The sequence below is a fragment of the Diceros bicornis genome, chromosome 19 (genome assembly GCF_020826845.1).
Source record: "Diceros bicornis minor isolate mBicDic1 chromosome 19, mDicBic1.mat.cur, whole genome shotgun sequence".
Lineage (NCBI taxonomy): Eukaryota > Metazoa > Chordata > Mammalia > Perissodactyla > Rhinocerotidae > Diceros > Diceros bicornis.
Window position 1 is genome coordinate 52,283,245 of NC_080758.1, and position 15,811 is coordinate 52,299,055.

Sequence of the window (15,811 nt, forward strand, 5' to 3'; positions counted from 1 at the left end):
CTTCCCCCGATAAGATACAACAAAAGGAACAGTCACAGACCAACAACAGAATCCTAGACAGTGAAAAGCAAGATCAGAAAGATCCACACTGCTGCACATCTCAGAGAGGAACGTGCTAGGCCCCCAGAGGAAGTGAGGAGAGGTAAGGAGAACTCTTCTCCCTCCCCATCAGATCAGCGATCCCAGTCCACATGGCTCCCAGTGAGGGGATAGGGGCAGCCCTCTGCGGGGAAACCATAGCCCTTCCGGCTCTCTCCGCCAGTGGGAAACTCCCACACAGAGTACTCAGAACTGCTACGGGGTACCATCAACATCTGAGCACCCCAGGAGAGCGGATACCGAGGGGCGAACGAGAAGCCCCCCACACCACGGACCCAGCAGGCAAAAGAGAGAGCACCTCCCCCGCCCGCAAGCTGGACCCTGCGGATCAAAGCGAACAGCTAGGGCAGAGTGCAGGGGGCACAGATTACACAGCCCTTTACCCCCACACAGTGGCAGCGGGTGGAAATTGCAACCAGATATTTCCAGGATGAGGAAAAACAAAGCCAATACAGGAACCACAATGCAATGGTACAGGAAATCACCAGACCAGAAGGAAAATGACAAGCACCCAGAAACCAACGCTGAAGACACAGAAATCCATAACCTAAACGACAGAGATTTCAAAATAGCTATCATTAAAAAACTCAATGAAATACAAGACATCACAAACAATTCAATGAGATTAGGAGTTTCTTCACAAAAGAGATTGAAATCATAAAGAAAAACCAATCAGTGCTGATGGAGATGAAGAACACAATGGAGGAGATAAAGGAGAACCTGGAATCTTTAAAGAACAGAGCTGACAACATGGAGGAAAGAATTAGCATTATAGAGGATAGGAATACAGATATGCTCCAGATGGAAGAGGAGAGAGAACTAAGACTAAAAAGAAATGAAGAAAGTCTCCGAGGAATATCTGACTCTATTAGGAAATGTAACATAAGAGTTACAGGTATTCCTGAGAGAGAAAAGAGGGAAAGAGGAACAGAGAGCCTATTCAAGGAAATAATAGCTGAGAACTTCCCAAATCTGGGGAAGAAGCAGGAAATACCAGTAAGCGAAGCCAACAGATTACCCAAATATGTCAACAGGCAAAGGCCCACTCCACGACATCTAGTGGTAAGGCTAGCCAGAGTCAATGACAAAGAAACAATATTAAGGGCAGCTAGACAAAAACCAAAGATAACGTACAAAGGAACTCCCATCAGGCTCTCAGCGGATTTCTCAACAGAAACTTTACAGGCTAGGAGAGACTGGAATGATGTATTCAAAATACTTAAAAACAAAAACTTTCAGCCAAGAATAGTCTTATCCAGCAAAAATATCCTTCAAACATGATGGAGAAACAGTAACTTTCCCAGATAAACAAAAGCTAAGGGAGTTCATGGCCACGAGACCCCCCACTACAAGAAATACTCAAGAAGGCCCTCAGGCCTGAAAAAAAGAAGAGAAAGGGAATACAAAGCTTGGAGCAAGGAGAAAAATAGGTAGACAAACTCAGAAAAATAGTAGATCTTTACCAGAATAGGTTAGCAACCACTTAAATACCAAAATCAAAGATCAAAGGAAGGAATTCACCAAAAATAAATTTAACCTTATCACTGTAAACACACAACCACAACACAAGATAGAATAAGGTATAACAAGAACGACTTAGAAGGCAAAGAGGAAAGTGATTGAATTGACTTAGTATAAGGAAATAGGAGGCCATCAGATAATGGACTATCTCATACACAAGATTTTTTATACAAACCTCAAGGTAACCACTAAACAAATAATCAACACAAAATCACATATGATAAACAATGAGAAAACTAGAAGAGTCATAAGACAGAAGAACCAAAACTGAATTGGCAGTCCGAAACAAATGGGACAAGAAACAAGGGAAATGCAAAAGAACCAGAAAATAAGTGACAAAACAGCAACATTAAGCCCTCATATATCAATAATTACCCTAAATGTAAATAGATTGAACTCTCCAATCAAAATATACAGAGTGGCAGGATGGTTTAAAAAGCAAGACCCAACAATATGCTGCCTCCAGGAAACACATCTCAGCTCTAAAGACAAGCACAGCCTCAGAGTGAAAGGATGGAAGACAATACTCCAAGCTAATGACAAACAAACGAAAGAAGGTGTTACCATACTCATATCAGAGAAAGTAGACTTCAAGATAAAACAGGTTAAGAGAGACAAAGCAGGGAAATATATAATGATAAAGGGGACACTCCACCAAGAAGACATATCACTTATAAATATATATGCACCCAACATAGGAGCACCAATGTACATGAAGCAACTATTAACAAACCTAAAAGGAGACATTAACAACAACACAATAATAGGAGGGGATCTTAATACCCCACTTACATCAATGGATAGATCATCCAGACAAAAAGTCAATAAAGAAATAGTAGACTTAAATGAAAAACTGGATGAGATGGACCTAGAAGACATATACAGAGCACTCCATCCAAAAACAGCTGACTACACATTCTACTCAAGCGCGCATGGAACATTCTCAAGGATAGACCATATGTTGGGAAACAAAGCAAGCCTTAATAAATTTAAGAAGATTGAAATCATAACAAGCATCTTTTCAGACAATAATGCTATGAAACTGGAAATCAACCATGAAAAAAAACTGGGAAAGTGACAAAAATGTGGAGATTAAACAACATGCTACTGAACAACCAATGGATCATTGATGAAATTAAAGGAGAAATCAAAAAGTATCTGGAAACAAATGAAAATGAAAATATGCCATACCAAACCACATGGGATGCAGCAAAAGCGGTCCTGAGAGGGAAACACATAGCGATACAAGCCCACCTTAACAAACAAGAAAAAGCCCAAATAGGCAACCTTAAATTGAACTAGAAAAAGAACAAAGCCCAAAGTCAGCAGAAGGAAAGAAATAATAAAAATCAGAGCAGAAATAAATGAAATTGAGACCAAAAAAACAGTAGAAAGGATTAATGAAACAAAGAGTTGGTTCTTTGAGAAGATAAACAAAATTGACAAACCCTTAGCCAGGCTTACTAAGCAAAAAAGAGAAAGGGCTTAAGTAAATAAAATTAGAAATGAAAGAGGAGAAATTACAATGGATACCACAGAAATACAGAGGATTATAAGAGAATACTATGAGAAATTATATGCCAACAAATTGGACAATCCAGAAGAAATGGATAAATTCTTAGACTCATACAACCTCCCAAAACTGAACCAAGAAGAAATGGAGAATCTGAATAGACCAATCACAAGTAAAGAGACTGAAATAGTAATCAAAAACCTCCCAAAAAATAAAAGTCCAGGACCAGATGGCTTCTCCGGTGAATTTTACCAAACATTCAAAGAAGATTTAATACCCATCCTTCTCAAACTATTCCAAAAGATAGAGGAAGATGGAACACTTCCTAAGTCATTCTACGAGGCCAACATCACCCTGATACCAAAGCCAGACAAAGACAATACAAAGAAGGAAAATTACAGGCCAATATCGCTGATGAACATAGATGCAAAAATCTTCAACAAAATATTGGCAAACCGAATACAGCAATACATTGAAAAGATCACACACCATGATCAAGTAGGATTTATACCAGGGACGCAGGGATGGTTCAACAACCGCAAATCAATCAACGTGATACATCACATCAACAAAACAAAGAATAAAAACCACATGGTCACCTCAATAGACACAGAGAAAGCATTTGACAAGATACAACATCCATTTATGATAAAAACTCTCAACAAAATGGGTGTAGAAGGAAAGTACCTCAACATAATAAAGTCTATTTATGACAAACCCACAGTCAACATCATACTCAATGGGGAAAGACTGAAAGCCATTCCTCTGAGAACAGGAACGAGGCAGGGCTGCCCACTCTCACCACTCCTATTCAACATACTGGAGGTTTTGGCCAGAGCAATTAGGCAAGAAAAAGGAATAAAAGGAATCCAAATAGGTTACGAAGAAGTGAAACTCTCACTATTTGCAGATGACATGATTTTATATATAGAAAACCCTAAAGAATCCATTGGAAAACTATTAGAAATAATCAACAACTACAGCAAAGTTGCAGGGTACAAAATCAATCTGCAAAAATCTGTTGCATTTCTGTATGCTAATAATGAACTAACAGAAAGAGAACTCAAAAAGATGATACCATTTACAATTGCATCAAAAAGAATAAAATATCTAGGAATAAATCTTACCAAGGAGATGAAAGACCTATACAATGAGAACTACAAGACATTATTGAAAGAAATCGATGACGACATAAAGAAATGGAAAGATATCCCATGCACGTGGATTGGAAGAATAAACATAGTTAAAATGTCTATATTACCTAAAGCAATCCACAGATTCAATGCAATCCCAATCAGAATCTGAATGACATTCTTCACGGAAATAAAAAAAAGAATACTAAAATTCATATGGGGCAACAAAAGACGCAAATAGCTAAAGTAATCCTAAGAAAAAAGAACAAAGCTGGAGGCATCACAATCCCTGACTTCAAAACATACTCCAAAGCAATAGTAATCAAAACAGCATGGTACTGGTACAAAAACAGACACACAGATCAATGGAACAGAATTGAAAGTACACAAATAAAACCACACATATACGGACAGCTAATTTTTGACAAAGGAGCTAAGAACATACAATGGAGAAAGGAAAGTCTCTTCAATAAATGGTGTTGGGAAAACTGGACAGCCACATGCAAAAGAATGAAAGTGGACCATCTGCTACCGCCATTCACAAAAATTAACTCAAAATGGATCAAAGACCTGAAGGTGAGACCTGAAACTATAAAACTCGCAGAAGAAAATATAAGGAACACACTATTTGACATTGGTCATAGAGGAATCTTTTTGGATGACATGCCTACCCAGACTAGGGAAACTAAGGAAAAAATAAACAAGTGGGACTTGATCAGATTAAAGAGCTTCTACAAGACAAACGAAACCAGAATCAAGATGAACAGACAACCCACCAGCTGGGAGAGAATATTTGCAAAACATACATCTGACAAGGGGTTGATCTCTGTAACATATAAAGAACTCACACAACTGAACACCAAAAAAACAAACAACCTGATCAAAAAATGGGCAGAGGAAACGAACAGACACTTCTCCAAAGACGATATACAGATGGCCAACAGGCACATGAAAAGATGTTCAACATCACTAATCATCAGGGAAATGCAAATCAGAACAACACTAAGATATCACCTCACACCCGTTAGAATGGCTATAATCACCAAGACAAAAACAACAAATGTTGGAGAGGATGTGGAGAAACAGGAACCCTCATACACAGCTGGTGGGAATGCAAAGTGGTGCAGCCTCTATGGAAAACGGTATGGAGATTCCTCAAAGAATTAAAAATAGAGATGCCCTATGATCCAGCCATCCCACTACTGGGAATCTATCCAACGAACCTGAAATCAACAATCCAAAGAGGCTTATGCACCCCTATGTTCACTGCAGCATTATTCACCATAGCCCAGAAGTGGAAGCAACCTAAGTGTCCCTCGACTGACTATTGGATCAAGAAGATGTGGTATATATATACAACGGAATACTACTCAGCCATAAAAAAAGACAAAACCGTCCCATTTGCAACAACATGGATGGACCTGGAGGGTATTATGTTAAGTGAAATAAGCCAGAAAGAGAAAGACAAACACTGTATGATCTCACTCATATGTGGAATGTAAACCAACACATGGTTTACTGTGTTACCAGGGGCAATGGGGGTGGGGGGTGGGCACAAGAGGTGAAGGGAGACATATATATGGTGATGGACAAACAAAAATGTACAACCCCAAACTTCACAATGTTATAAACTATTAAAACATCAATAAAATAAATTAATTAATTAAAAACATGAATGGAAAGAACCTCCCCATTACTTTAAGAGTCTCCCATAACTTTTCTAATAGTTTATTATGTCGATATTATTTCACATTTAGATCCTAACTCATTGGAATTTACATTTGTGTGAGAGATGCAACAGAAGCTGACTTTCTCCTGTTCAAGTGGAAAACCAACCATCCAGGCACCATTCATTGGGTAGGTCTGGCTTTCACAGCTGACCTGCAATGCCTCCTTTCCCACCTGCTAAACCCTGACAGCTACCGCTGCCTCTCCAGTGCCCTAGAGCAAGCGGGGTGAGCTCTGCAACCTGGGCTCCCTGTCTACGAAGGGCGGCTACCAGCAGAGCCTTCTCCCAAGACAGCAGCAGGCATGCTGCACACAGAAGTGCTCAGGGGCCGTCTGCTGCATAGCAGGAAACCCCTCATGATGAGCAGGCAGTGGGGGAGCCCCGAGCCCCGGGACTGACCTTGGCTGGGGGCAGCAGGCTGCTAAGGCAGGGAGCCCCCTCCCTTCAGCTCATCTAGCTCCTCCTGCAGCGTCTGCACCTGGCTGTCGGCGGCTGCCCCTCTTCAGCTCGCCGTTCTTCTCCACCTGCCCCTGCAGGCGGCACCCATGCTCCTGTTCCCCCGGGAGCAGAAGCAGTAGGAGTGCAGTGAGTCGAGGAGTTCTTGGGCCCCCAGTGCTGACAGGATGAGCCCGCTGAGGGACGTGGGGCCGGTGTCGCTGTGCTCGCCCTGCACAGCTTCTGCGGCTGGCTTCGGGGTGACGTCTGTTGGAGTGGAGGGGCTCTGGGAGGGTTTCTGAGGCATCATTGTGAATGATGAACTTGGGGGCTCTGGGCCAAGCCCTCGTCAGGCCTCAGGCTGGTCCCGCTGCAGCTGGGCTCCGCGTCTCTCTTCAGCCTCCTTCGCTCGACAGGCTCTGGGGGACAGATGGCCTCTCTCGAGTGTACACTGAGGAGAAACTGTAAGAAGGAAACCAGCCAATAAATCTGCACGCCCCAGATCCTGGGGGTAAAGTCACCCACGGAAATGCCACTCTTACCCAGCAGCCCCTCGCTGGGAAGAGGGGGTTTCATCGCCAGCATCTACAGCAGACGTGTTTGCATCTCCCTGGCTGCCTGATGCTGTGGAGGCCACACTGTCTCCTGGAGTTCCTTCCAGAGACTCTGCGCCCGCTTCTGACTGGCGGCTTCCCGGGCAGCCCTGGCTGCGGGTTCACCCTGCAGAGGGGCTCGCTTCAACTTGCGGGACCCCGGCTAGGCCCTCAGGTTTTCCCTCGAGGACGACGATGAACCTGCAGCTCCTTTCCCATCTGCCTCACTCACATGTTCCCTCAGGCCCCCGGCGGCCTTCCTGGTGTCCTTTCTCCTGGGGCGGCCAGGGCCTTCAGCCCCCTCTTCTCAGTCAGGTGGAAGATGGAGGGCACGGCCGCAGGTTTGTGCACGTAGTACTGATCCTCCAGCCTTTCCGAGAGCTTTTTTTGCTGAAATGTTCGCTACAGATGAAAGAATGCTTAGTGGGGTCCAGTCATCCCTGTGAACAGCTTTTAACCACTGGACCACACATTTTGAGCTCTTTATGCAGAGCCTGCAAGGATAAATGAGAAAGTAATTAGAAAGAAAGAATTAAATGTCTCGCCCTAAAATGATCAACTATGAAAGCAAAACAAGTGTTTCTGCGGACACCCAAATCTGTAGCGACTTTGCCCATTAAACCTTTAGTAAAGATTTAAGGACTCTTTAGTAAAGATTAAGGCACCTTCTGCTTGCAAGTTATTACTGGAATAGAAAGATGAAAGACCCACTGTCTACCTTAAGAAGCTCACCATCTGTAGGGCAGAGAAGAAAGGAAGGGGAGGACCTCCTCCCAGGCTGTGGTAAGTGCCCTGTAGGGACACAGATGCTCGGGCAGATAGCACAGGATGGCATCAAGACAACAAGAAAGGCTTCAGGAAGCCCCGGACATAGTTCCTAGAAGCTCATGGCTGCCCAAACCTCCTGCTGTCCCTGGGATGCAGGACTTGGGCTGCTAAAACAGAGATGGTTGGTCCCCCCATTTCAAAGCCAGGCCAGGGGTCGGCCAGCAGAGCCTCCCAGGCACTCAGCAGGGCGCCTGGCCCCAGCTCTGCGCAAGCAGCTGAGGATGCAAGACCGCCGCCAAGAGGAGGTCAGCCCCAAGAGCTGCAGTTCCGTGTTCCTCCTGTCCTTCCACTACCAGGAGAAAAGCTGCTCCCTGTACAAAGCAAGCAGCCCCTGCAAGACACCGACCAAGACACTTCATCATCTCTTCTCCTCATTAAGGTAAAATCTCTATTTAGACCAAACTATGCACATGGGTGGGGGCGGGGGGTTGGAGGGAGTCTCTCCCGAGGGCTGTCTGCTCCACCTGAGGTCATCTAGCCCCCTGAGGCCGCTGTGGACCAGACCAGGTGGATACTAGGTCCTCAGGGAGTTTCAAGCAACATGACCTTCTAACCTTTCTCAATGCTTTGTGACTAGTTACCAAAGGACCCCCACCTCCTTTGCCCCCAGACCACGTTAGACCACCACACGTGCCAAGAGCAGCCTTCTCTGCAGTGCTTTGCCTCATTCTCAAAAACAGTAACAAAACTTTTGGGACACAGGCTCTGAAGGAAACTGTCAAGAAAGCATGGTGGCTAACCTCTGAAACAAGCTCATGTTACTAGTTCTTTGGATAGATTGTAACAACTTCCGACTTAGAACAAACCACTGTAAACTTTCAATAAGATTACAGACAACAAGTGCCATTCAGGTCTTTCAAACTTCAATAACAACCTGCAACACGAAACAAAAGGATCTGCCAGGTTTTCAAAGTAGAATGTCTTCAGCGCACTGTTCTGGGACCTCCAGTGTGGAGTCCAAAGGACTCGGTGAACTGGCTGAATTCCAGAAGCCCTCCTGAAGGGAGCCAGGCCAGGAGGAAGGCAAACCCCTCACCCCGCTGTGGGAGCCCAAGGAAGATGGTGGAGAGAGAAGCTCCTTCCCTGAGCCCCCAGGGTAAGTCTCCCTGTGAGGAGTGGGCTGCGCCTGGCTCTACCCAGGATGCTGTCAGATGCCCAGTCTGCAGGGTCAGCCTCCCCGTAAGGAGTGGGCCGCGCCCTCCTCCACCCAGGATGCTGTCAGATGCTGAGTCCGAGTCCGCACCATCAGCCTCCCCGCGAGGAGTGGGCTGCACCCTGCTCCGCCCAGGATGCTGTCACATGCAGAGTCCGAGTCCACAGGGTCAGCCTGGCCCGCAGGGTCAGCCTTCCCGTGAGGAGTGGGCCGTGCCCTCCTCCACCCAGGATGCTGTCACATGCAGAGTCCCAGTCCACAGGGTCAGCCTGGCCAGAAGGGTCAGCCTCCCCGTGAGGAATGGGCTGCGCCCTGCTCCGCCCAGGATGCTGTCAGATGCCTCTCCAGGACTCACCTCCAGCACAGAGCCACCTTTCTGTGCACTGCCAGGACCCTTCTGCACTGCCAGGACCCTTCTAGCAACAGAGCGCCGGGAGGGACGTCCATCAAAGAGGTACAAGCTGCATTTGCTCAGCCGCATTCCTGATCGCAGAGATCAAGGCAGGCTCCATGCCATCAGAAGAGCAGAAAAGTCACAGCAAATGCAAAAAGATAGTGACCTAAGGAAGAGCGTTTCCAGAACACCCTGTTTCTCGACATTGTTGGCCCCAGCCGGAATCAGTGGAGACCAGGGTGGCCGCGGGGTGGGGGTGAGAGGGTGGTGGAGGCCATAAAGTGGGTGCCAGTGGCCGTGGTGGCCCGAGGCGCCCGGACTAGAGACAGTGGCACAGACAAGGCCACACAGCGCCCGGCGCTGACTCACCCGCTGGACCGGCCCGAGGACAAAGTGCCGCACGCCTCGGGCTGGACCGCGCGGGGGTGCTGACTGGGCGGCAGCGGCCGGTTACCTGCGGAAGGAGACGGCGGTTTCTCCTGCTGCCCGGCGATGGGAGCAGTTCGCGGCCGCACAGCGATCACCATCCCGGGCCTCAGGCTATCGGGCCTCAGGCTATCGCGCCGCCATGCTCCGGCCCCCTCCTCACCACCCCACAGCGGGACCGCCACAAGGGTAAGGGCTCGCCGCGACACTCTGTGGGACGTGGAGCTGATCCCCGAGGCCTGCAGGACGGCAAGATGGCGGCGCGCTCCTGCCCGTCGGCCGTAAAGCAAGATGGCTGCGCCCATGAGCCTAGGCAAAATGCCGGCCAACGCGCCCGCCCAGGGTCGCGCTGCCCAAACGCGTCTGTTCCGCTGCCCCGATAGGTCGCTGCTGCGGTGTTCAGAGCAAACGACCCAGACCGCGGGGGAGCTGACTGTGCGGGCAGGCCCTCTACGCAGGGACCTGCCGTACGCCAAGATGGCGACCCACGCACTTCTGCCTGCACTTCCGGCCTGGCCCGCGTTGCTCGGCCGGATTGGCCCCAGCGGCTGCCCGTCGCGTGGCGCTCATTCTCCAGGGCAGCGGAAAGAAGAACGCGGGTGAGGGCGTGCCTGGGCGGGGCGGCCTGGGAGGCTGCGCTCGCCTGGGCCCTCGGCCGCCAGGACTGGCCGGCGCGGTTTGGGGCGGGGCCGCGGGGCGGAGCATGGTCCTCGAGCAGAGCGGGTGGCGGCGCCTGTGGTGAGACCGGCGCCTCTGACAGCCCGCTCCCTGCGGGTCTGGACGCTCTTCCACTCCGCCCGCTGCGCTCGGGCGCCGGCCTGACAGGACAAGGCCGCTGGGGCGGGTGGGGGGCGGCGAGGGGTAGTGGGGCGTTGGGGAGGGGAGGGGAGGGGAGGGGTGCGCCAGCGGGGCTGGGGCGCCGGCCTGACAGGCCAAGGCCGCTGGGGCAGGGGGCAGCGGGGCGTTGGGGAGGGGAGCAGAGGGGAGGGGTGCGCTGGCGGGGCTGGGGCGCCGGCCTGACAGGCCAAGGCCGCTGGGGCGGGTGGGGGGCGGCGAGGGGTAGTGGGGCGTTGGGGAGGGGAGGGGAGGGGTGCGCCAGCGGGGCTGGGGCGCCGGCCTGACAGGCCAAGGCCGCTGGGGCAGGGGGCAGCGGGGCGTTGGGGAGGGGAGCAGAGGGGAGGGGTGCGCTGGCGGGGCTGGGGCGCCGGCCTGACAGGCCAAGGCCGCTGGGGCGTGGGCGGGGAGGCGGAGGCAGCGGGGTGTTGGGGAGTCTGTGGCTCTTTTCCACGAGAGGGGAGCAGAAAATGGCTGCCTGGAATCCTTCGTATGAAGTCCCTGTGCCCCTCCCAGGCTCTCTCCTGGCACAGACATCCTACGGGAAGGCCTTGGAGTGGAGGTTCCTCTGTGCAATCTTTCTTGGGTGTTCTGGCCTGTCAGCACTGCTCCTCCCTGGGTTTGTCACCTTGAAAAGATTTACTCACTTAGTGGAGCTTCAGGTTTTCAAAAGTTAAAGTTTATGTAATCAGTGGCCTTGAAAAGCAGTATAAAATATTTCCAAAGAGGCAAGAAATAGGTACTTCAGAAAAAAATAAAAGATTCTAATATTACATTGAATGTGTTAAAAATTCTGGTTTCCCCCTTGAGCGTGTGTAGTCCTGTTCTGAGGTCAGTTATTTTCTTTGGGATGGGGTGTTCCAAATGGAATTCCAGGGCTTACGTTTGAACAGCAAAAGTGTTAAGTATGATTAATTGTTTATAAAACAGTGTTTTGCCATGGAAATAACAATTAATAATATTTTCTGAAACTAATAAATACATGTGGCTTTTCTCATTGTACCAGAAAAATGTTGTATAACTTTCTTCCCTCCTTTCCACATAAACCGTGGGTTTGTGTGACCTTGCTGGATTCTTCAAACACTGGGCTGTGCCATTTACAAGATCACTGTGGTCCAAAGCGACGTGACTGGGAGCAGAAGCCTGGGGTCAGGGTCTCTAAGCTAAGCCCCCCTTGAGCCTGCACAGGGAAGTACTTGAGGGCCCACACGTTCTTCCTGGATGTCCTCCCTGGTCATACCCACTGCAGAAGGAGCCTTTCTGCTGAGAGAAGCTGCAGAGCCCTGGAAAGCTGGGAAGGCACCTGCACAGGGGGAGGGAGTTGCTGCCCTTCCTGAGGTTGTCCCTGTGCTCCCCTTGGGCCTGTGTCTACACGTAGGGTGGAGTTTTGCACCCACAGTGCAGGTGCCTGCAGAGGGTAATTTATGCACCTTGGGAAAGTCTGTGAAGTCAAGAGTTCTGTGTCTGGATTAGGGTTTATGAATTTAGGGTTCATTTGGGTCACAACCTTAAACCGCATCCTGCCGAGAGTCTCCTCACTTGTGAGAGTGGAAGCTGAGAGAGGGAGCCCTTCTCTTCCTCCCCGGGCGGAGGAGGGTGTGTGAGCTCCCAGAGTCCATTCCTGTGGCTGCTCAGGTGTCCCCACCCTCCTGCACCAGGAACTGACCCACTCAGGGCTTCTGTCCCCACCAGGAGAGTTTAGAATGTGTTTAACTTTCTGAATGTGGCTTTCCTTCTGTCCCTGGGAAGCAGGCTGCTTATCTGTCCTGATTCCAATATTTGTGTTTCTTTGCTTTGGATTCCTGTATCGATTGAACAGTGCAGCCCTGTGCCTCTGGTTTCCCTTAGCACCTTGTAATTTTATTTCCTATATAACAAATAACATTTCGAGTTTCTTGGGCTTAAAAATGTGAATTGATGGAGAGATCTAATGTCAGTAAGGCAAGAAAATTGTGGAACTAAATAGAATTTTTGTCCCTTTTAGGCAAGAGACTCTCAAGATGTGAAAAGAATGTGTTGAAGTTTACAGGTGCAGTTTTCGTCTTTACATCAGTGTTTGCGTGTGCATGTCCCTAGAGAACACTGAGATTTAAAAAGCTAAAGCAATGGAATTTCTATTTTAATTGATGTGAAGAAAACTAATCAAACTAATCCTACTATGTTTAAGGAGCTAAACCCAAACCCCTGTTGCGTTATAATATGCCACTGATTCCTGAAAATACTGCCTGTGTGAGATACAGTGGAAGGACAAACTAGGATGCACCTTGCCCTTTTAGTTAGCAAGCGATATGAAAATTTCATTTCCTCTGGTTTACTCTTTTGTAACCGTTAGTGTGCTAAAGGAATTAAATCTTAGAATGGTTTCCTATGTACAAAAGTTAAAATTAAAGAAAAACTATTAAATGGGAAAACATGGTATGTGTAAATTTCTGTTTATATTAGATAGATCTGTAAGATAGAAAAGTCTAACTTCAGAAGAGTCACTGCCAACACTTCTGGGTCCCCTCCAGCGCTGTTACTCCAGCCACCCCCAGTACACAGTTCTGATCATTCTTGAGCTTCCTGTTGGTGTTTCTTTATATAAAAACAAGCCATTGTGAATGCTTATATAAAAACCAAAAAAAATGTTTATATAAAAACAAGCCATTGAGAATGCATATTTTTGTACGCATGTTAGTCCTTGTAATGAGCGGTCAGACTCCACACGTTTTGATGTGTGCTGACAGCTTACGCCTCTCCTCTCCCTCTTCCCCTCGTGTCCACACCTGGACAAGCTGAGGAGAAAGTCCATAGGCTCCCTTCTCTGGCATTGGCTTTGGATCCAACCACACAATCCCCTGTCTGTGTGCAGAACTCTTGCCCTGGTCTCACCCCTGGCAAAGATTTCTTGCTTTGACCAAACTTTAGTCAGGCTCCTGAATCTTCTTGTAGGCCTGTCTGTGCACTTCCTTGTAAAATCCAGTTTTAGCAAGAACCTTGCTAAGTCAGTTTAACCAGAACCCACACCCGTATGTCTGATCGCCCTGGCCATCTGCTCAGGCTCCTCCTCTTCCTCCACCATCCCTCAGGTGGTGTCTGATCACTCTGGCCTGTGTTCCGTAAGAATCCTGTTAGGTCAGGTTAGCCAGTAACCCAACACTTGTTTTTTCTCTTAGTAATTTTCCATGCCCTGACCCCCACCATGCTGCCTTCGCCGTGAATTCCCACTCGCCCATGCTGCATTCAGAGGCGAGCCCAATCTCGTTTCTCCCCCACTGTGAATCCCATCATGGTGGTCTCTACGTATCACAGTGGTTCTGAATAAAATATGCCTTACCATCTTTGACAAGTGTCATTGAATATTTTTCTTTAAAACCCCCAACCACAATAAAAACCCAGGCCAGGCTCCTTTCCTTGCTCCCTCAAGCCATTTCAGAGCTGCTTGAGATTCTGGACCTGCTCTCCTGGGAGACCTCTATTATGTGAGTCATAAGACTTTTCCTAACTTCTGTGTGTGTGTGTGGAGAAAGGCACACACCAGCATCAGTCTCTACATGGGAACCACAGCACTTGCCAGTGAGCAGTCATATTTTGAAAGGAAGCTCTTTCTCTGAGTGGTAGGTTTCAACAGTGGGCTCAAAGTATTCAGTGAACCATGTTATAAACAGATGTCCTGTCATCCAGGTTTTGTTGTTCCATTTGAGCATTGACTTTAACTTAAAGTCACCAGATGCATCACACCTAACAAGAGAGTAAGCCTGTAGAAAGGCCCGGGGTGGGGGTGGGGTGGATTGGAGGGGGAGGGGAGAGAACAGGATCAGTTAGAGGAACCAGAGGTCAGAGTGTGAGACAGGAGTTGGAGAAGGGGCCAGAGCAGTCCGTAACAGCACAGCAGCCAGGTCAAGGCCCTGTGCACCAAGTCTGGGAGTCAGGACCTTCTCCTAATTGCAGTCAGTGGGGGAGCCCCACTTCTGGTTGGATCCCTGGGGGACAAGAAGGCAGTGTCTTACCACGTCTGTCTGTCCACAGCTCCCAGACCCTGGCCAGGGAGCACGAAGCACTGATGCAGAAGTACCTGCACCTGCTGCACATCGTGGAGACGGAGAAGACAGTGGCCAAGCAGCTACAGCAGCAGATCGAGGATGGGGAGATCAATATCAAGCGGCTGAAGGCAGAGGTGACTGCTGGCTAGGGGTGCAGATGAGGCTGGCCAGGGGGCCCAAGGCACAGGCCCAACACCTCACATTCCGGGCTCCTGCAGGATCGGGGGGCACATGACAGGCAGGGAGCCAGCTTCCAGTCACAGCTAGGCCAGCCTCCAAACTTAAAGTTAGTGATGCTGGCAGAGTGGGAAGGGCCTTAGTCAGATCTGAGTTCAGATCCTACCTCTGCCACTTGACAGTTGCAACCTGGAGTACGTCCCCCCATCCTCTGTCCCTGCATTCCTTCATCTATAAAACAGCCTTTCTCTACTTGCCTGACAAGAGTGTGAGGATTGAGTGAGGTTATTTATGGGCGAGTTTTTAATTACTCTGCTGATGACCACATTGACTAAGCATTCCCACATTATCAGCTGAAGTGTCCGAGGACACAGGGTCCTGGTAGGTCATCATAGTGTGGGCTCCTGGCTCAGTTCCAAGCAGTCGTTCCCTCTGACTGTTGTAAGAGCTCCTACAGGGGCTCACTGGACATCAGTCTGGAGGCCACACTGTTGCTAGGTTAAGCCTTCTAGAACTTCACTACTCAAAATGTGGTCCATGAAGCAAGAGCATGTTAGAAATGCAGAATCTCAGGCCCTGCCCAGACCTCCAGAATCAGAATCTGCACTTTCACAACATCCCAGTTGATTGCCATTTACATTAAAGCTTGAGAGGCGCTGGCTCTCTGTCCCTTAGATGCCCCTCACCAGCTGTCTACCCCAGCGCCGAATGATGTGATTGCCTCTCCCCCCTCATCTCACCATGCTCACCAGATGCTCAGAGCCATTTGGCCATGTCACACGAGGACCGTGGACGCTGAGCTGAGGACGGGAAAATGGAAACATAGATTCTAACCAGGTTCAGCTGCATGATTTGTAGGGCCTGAGGCAAGGGAAAAATGCAAGGCCCTAGGGAAGTCGACCTCCCCTTCTCACAGCCCACCAACCCACCCATGGCAGACAGGCGACCCCCCAA

General features: G+C 48.7%; 2 protein-coding genes across 3 annotated transcripts in view; one reads left to right on the top strand and one right to left on the bottom strand.

Annotated features, from left to right (window-relative positions):
• LOC131418225 (ral guanine nucleotide dissociation stimulator-like) overlaps positions 1-7,384 on the bottom strand; it is a 29,757-nt gene extending 22,373 nt beyond the window's left edge. The window contains exon 1 of the mRNA XM_058562217.1: positions 6,395-7,384. The gene's annotated coding sequence lies outside the window, so the exon portion shown is untranslated. The remainder of the gene's footprint in view (positions 1-6,394) is intronic.
• Positions 1-15,811, top strand: part of LOC131418749 (ral-GDS-related protein-like) — a 393,378-nt gene that overhangs the window by 215,957 nt on the left and 161,610 nt on the right. The gene's annotated exons all lie outside the window — the stretch shown is intronic.